The sequence below is a fragment of the Geospiza fortis genome, unplaced genomic scaffold (genome assembly GCF_000277835.1).
Source record: "Geospiza fortis unplaced genomic scaffold, GeoFor_1.0 scaffold424, whole genome shotgun sequence".
Classification (NCBI taxonomy): Eukaryota; Metazoa; Chordata; class Aves; order Passeriformes; family Thraupidae; genus Geospiza; species Geospiza fortis.
In genome coordinates this window covers 2,009,749-2,015,856 of record NW_005054354.1, presented here as the reverse complement: position 1 = coordinate 2,015,856, position 6,108 = coordinate 2,009,749, and positions in this window count along the sequence as shown.

Genomic DNA, 6,108 nt, shown 5'->3' with positions numbered 1-6,108 from the left:
CAGGAACATTACCACTACATTAGGGCTCGAACCAAAGAAAATATTTCAGCTGGTGCTCTCTTTAACCAATACTTCTACAGAAGCTTTATTCTTCTTGCCAAGAATAACTAATAATTTCCTCAAGAATATAATGAGTAACAATTAAATCTATCAGAGAAAAAAACCAAAACAAAACAATAAAATAGACAAGCCAGAACAACCCCACACAATAAAATCCAAACCCACAAAACAAAATAATAACCCAAACCAAAAGCCCACCAGTTCATGTTCACTGAAAAATTGCCTCTTCCCTAGAAGACATCACTTTCAGACGCCAGAGATCTGACTCCCTCCTTCTGGAAATTAGCTCCCAAGAAACCAAAAAGTTAATTCTCTTAATGACTTTTTTTAGGAACACTGACTGTTAATGAGAAACTCAAGGCATGGAATTGTAGTGTTGTTCTCCATCCAACAGCTATTTCTACTCATTTTCTCCCAGTTTTTGCCACAAAGTAGATGATCTGAAAACTTCATATCTAAGCTCGGGACTAATAGAAGAAGATTTGCAGGGAGAAAGTTTCATGTTTCAAAAATTATCAGATTCCCCATCTCCCTCAAGGAAAATGAAACCAAACTATCCATTCACTATCAGTCTTTTTCATTTAAATAAAACCCAAGCCTCCACAGCAGTGACTGTAGCTGTTCAAAAGCACATATGTATTATGATTTTTTCTCTGGTGCTTCATATTTCAGAAGATCTAAGAATTACTGCATCTTTGGGTATTTGTGTGTTCCTCCAGCGACATTAAAGAGTTTGATTTTCCAAGAGATGTTGAGCCATCTCAGATAAGAAAGACTGATGCTATTCTTTTCCATAAAGGTGCTACTAGACTGTACAGACTGATATCGTTCATCTCTTAGATCATATAAGCCTCTTTTACTGAACTTGGTAACAAGTGCTTAGATAAACGTTGAGAATTCTCCCAGTCTTTTCACCTCAAGACATTTCCTTCAGCTTATGAATAATTTCTATGTCTCTTTTCTGCACGTCTCCATTTCTCCATATTTTTTGAACACATGAACACTATATCTGTACTTTTTTACTGGTCTCAGGAGTGTTTTATAGAGGAATGATCTCTCACTCCTATTTTTGATCTTCCTCTTGAAACAAGCAAAAAATCTCATTAGCCCCTTTGTCTGCAGAATTACACCAGCAATTGAGTAAAGCTGTTTTTCCATTCTGATCACCAAACTCTTCTAGAAGCACTGCCTTCCAAGATAAAGTCCTTCCATTCTGTAGAAACCTCTTTCTTCTGAAGTCAATGGCTTAACAAGGAGCTTGTAGAGTACAATTTTCTTTAAATGGATAAGTCATCCAGATCATTCCATGCTTTCCTGAACTCAGGGACATCACTGTTCAACTGAGTTTTGTGTCATCTGGAAGTTATATCAGCAACATTTATACTTGCTCCCATGTGATTGCAGGAGGTGTTGAACAGAAGCAGCCTACTGTCAATTCCTGGGGAACTTCTCCATCTGATGATGATTTTCTGTTGTTAGCTATTTGGAGAGATGCCTCTGTTAGCCATTTAACAGGTTGTCTTGACAGTGTGTAGTGCCATGTTTATAAAATATGTAAGGGCATCAAACGAAATAAGATCCTCAAAATAGATGAAGTTTGCTACATCTACACTGTCATTTTATTTCATTGCTTTTAAAATGAGAAGGTTTACTTTTAATGACAAATTCAGCACTCACTATATTGACTTTAGAAACTCTAGTCACATTTTTCTGAAATTACAGGTGATTATGAGGGCCCAAATTGAGGCACATAAAAAGGAGCACTTTTCTTAGAGACAGTATCCTGTAGTTTCTGAATATCAAGGACAACAAACAACAGATTTCAATGGAAATCAACAGCTGTTCATTTACTGAATAGTAACACTTGTAAACAGAACTTGTAATAGGTCACAAAGCTCATACTCTCTGAAAATACAGTTTGGGGTTAAAAAGGACTAGGATGAGTGAAAAAGCAAGGGACTTGAGGTTAGAATATATGATACTCTGCATTTCTTTTGAACATATTATCTTAGTAGATGAGGTGGATGGAACACTTGGATTCAGGACCAACATAAACCAACTAGAATTTGAATTGCTGATAATCTGATACTTCTCTTCCTAAGCCATGACTTCTGCTCTCTTCTCCCTGACAGCATGATGATTCATCTCAGCTCTAATCAAGCATTTAATTCCACTGACTACATAGCACTATAAGTGCCTAAAAGGTGATACAAAGGAGAGGAAATGAACACTTGTTCCTGGGTTAGCAGGTGCCATTTTGTGTTAGGAAACTCCTCAAACTGTATATCTGGTTAAACTGATTGTGAATTGGTACTGAAAGTGGCAGGGGCTGTTTCCTTTACACTGCTTTGCTGCTATTCTGCTTCTTCAGGTGGACTCCTTCCATCCAAGTTTTGAACTTGGCCTTTCTGTTTGCTCAGGGAAAACCCTCATTGGCAAAAAGAACAATTTTACTTGAGTATGTAAATGGCTACTTGATTCTTGCCATTCTAGATTTACAGTGGGCAGTGGGGGAGTTAAGGGGTTTGAATCCACAGAGCAATAAGCACAGGCAGAATAAAGGGTGTGAGATGGAGAAGATTCAGTTGAGGAAGAATCACAGGGAATATGTTAGAACTTCATTCATGCATTACAGGCACTAGTTTCTTATATTGTTTATAGAACTGAATATTTTTCTGATAAATAGATTTGGGTTTGGTAATGGATTTTGTCATACAATTATGGTGACATATTTCATTGAGAACAGAAAAGTGTGAAACTATGGATCTACACAAATGCAAGTTTTGTTATTTCTGGAAAATTCATTGCTGAATGATTGCCATTAAAAACAGTTAGTTTAAAAACTTCTGTAAGCAAAATTTGCCTACTAAGCCAGAAGGACCTGAGAAGGAAAGCAAAGAAAGTCAATAAAAAGTCAATTTTAAAGGTATTTGGAAGATCAGAAAGTGGTACATGATTATTCTTATGAACTGTGGTTGTTCTAAACTCAGAAACCAACTATCACTGTCAAGAGCCAGGAAGAAAAAACATTACCTTATAGCTGATGAGATTTTGAAGTAAAATAAAACATGTTGGGATTTGAAGATGCCTTCTGGGCAGCAGCTTTTTTGGCGTGCAGTATGCAAAGTGCATTTTTACCTGAAATTTCAAAAGCCTGGACAAAAGATTTGAGATAACACAAACCAAACTGGAAATTTAGGGAGCAACACCTTCCAAACACAAATGTGAATATTATCCTACTATCCTACATTAGGCAGAGGGCCTGGCTTTGCCATGTGTTTCTCCAGCATAATATGAACTCTTTCCATGGAGAACCACTGTGGAAATTACTAGGTTGCCAAATTGAGAGAGACTATTACAGATGATGAGATCAGGATTTCTTCTTTCTGGGCTAGCTGTGCAGCTGGTCCAAGGACACAGTAATAATAATCCCTCTTGCCTGACACGAGGTAACAAATGGCAGGATTTAAAAGCCTGCACTCCACTGGTGGGCTTGCTAAAGTCACTTTCCTCAGGGGAGAGAGGGCTTTAGCCTGGTGTACACCCCTGATGTTCAGTGCACACCTCTGCCCCTCTGTATGTCCCCTGCAGCACTGCAGGCTCAGCAGGGCCCTTCAGGAGGCAGCAGGGCTGTTCAACAGCAGGTCTTGGGAAGGACTGGAGAAAAATATTCTCATCAGGCTAAACATTGAGAGCTGGCAGAAAAAAACTGGCTTGTAGTTGGATGTTGGATGGACTTTGTTAGGTCAAGTTTACCAAATTTACTAAATTTGCATTGACCCTGGTAAAGACAAAGCTTGAAAGTCTGACACTCATCTATTCTGCCCTCCGTTCATTGTCCTCCATGTGATAAGAAAATATCCCATTCTCTGTGCTCTGACAAAGTATTCCCAACCACTGTCTGGAATTGTCCTGTGGGAGACAATTGCTATTTCTCACCTGTTAGTTCTAATCACCTAGTTTTTTACTGCTGCCAACCAGGTGAAGGGACAAGAACAACATGCAAAGCAGGTAAGCAGTGTGTTATGAAAACTGCATCTGTTAGCTAGAAGGAAAGGAGATAACAAAGTCTTTAGGTTATTTCCTTGGAAATTGTGAGGCGAATATTCTGCCTAATCCTTTTTCAGTACAGAAGGATTTCTGTAGGTTGTATATTCTCTTTCTTTTAAAGAAGATATTTACAGCTGAACTAGAATGGCACACAAAAATTAGTAGTAACTAATGAAACTCATTGGAGAGGTGTGAAGCAATACTCTAAGTGTTCACTCTGCTAGACATAACACATATTTTCGACAGCTGTCCTCCTTATGAGGATTTAAAAGCAATTTAAATATCAATACAAAGTCTTTGGAACAGAAAGCATCTAAGGAAACCAGATGACACCAACTTGAACTACAAAGTTTGCTGCCATCCTTTGAGATACGCAAACCTCAAGGTAAGTTTCACTAGACACAAATGTTTTGGGCTGTTTTGAAACTTTTTTTTAGAAAGAAGCATTTTTTAGAGTTCTGCCACTTAGGAATCTCTTATTCAAATTATCTGAGTTTTGCATAAAAACATCAAAGGCTGGCTGTTGAGGATGTCTTCAGAGAAGTGATCTCATTTTAAGTCTGGGAGGATGAGAGTCTCTGACAAAGTAGGGGAGTCCTTGATTAGATGGCAAAAGACACTACGCTGCTGGTAAATTCCTAGAAAAAAAGACTGCCTTGTCTGGGTATGAGAAAACCTCAGGGATGACAACTCTTCTAATCCTGGAAGACTCCATTAAATGGAATATTATATGCTCACAGGACACCTAGTGCCTGGAAGGCACTGATTACTAGCACTTCTCTTCCTGGGAGCTTCCTCAAAGCTTAGGTATGTCTCAGCCTGGTCACAAACAGATCAATCCTATCAGTGGAGTGAGAAGGTTTTTAAGCTCCCAAACAAGTGAATGAGCCCATCTGGCATTTCTAGCTAAGCCACCCTGCAGAGTGACTAAGCTCTGCACGTGTCCATGATGTACAGGCGTCAGCTCTCCTGCTGCCCTCGATTCTCAGCCATTTTAATGTATGTGGCTATGCTGCACCAGCAGTGCTTCCACAGCAGCTGTGGTCAGGGCATGCCAGCACTGCAGCATGGCAGCAAGGGGGGTGTGCTGGCAGTTCTCAGAGCCTGACAACACAGCAACCTCCTGCAGTCCAGAGAGAACTCCTGGTCTGCCCCCAGATGACTTAGCTTGACTTTGAAGAGGTTCTTCAAGCAGGACAGCGCTAAACAACAGCAAATTTAACTTCAAAAAAGTACTTTCTAATGGCTGCAGCGTAAAATTAAGCTACAAGATGTTGCTTGAAGGTATTCCACAGCTCAGCCTGCAGAGGTGTCTCCTGCCTGTTACAGGGCAGCAATATCACCCATGCAGGCGTGGTTTACTCACTTCACTATTTTACCTAGTCTGTAACACTTTGAAGATCCAACTTGTGAACAAAGCTCCATTTGAAAACACATATACAACCAGAACTGGGTTCCATTTGGAAATTAGTTCAATTTAAACCTGGCTTCAATATCCCTATCTGCGTGAAGAGGGTCACAGAGATGCTATATTTTGCTGTCACCTTATTTTTTTGAGGTCAGGTCTTTCACTGTCTTCCTACTACAAACTCACATTTGATTGCTTATCTCACTCTAAGCCCTTATGAAGCTCATTGCAAGGCCATTTGAGCAATGGTGAATGTTTAATGAAATCAATTATCAAACAGCCATGGTGTCGCAGCCTTAGACATTTTAGCAATTAATTTGCTTGATGCATAAAAATAAGACTCCAGCTGGAGTCTTTCTGGAACCCCAAAACGTTGGCCAGTGTTCAGAGGTGATAACAAACCGGGGGGGATGCAGTTTTCATGCATTCCACGGAACCTCATTTTCGAGAGGCGTTTAGTGAAGCATTGAAAAACATGGCACCCGTAATTGCTACTTACTCTACTTAAAACATTTAAGCTTCCTGGTGATGACAAGCAGCACCCACTTACCACTGTGCTAAGTAGTCTCTGCAGCATGGCTTGGAAGAGC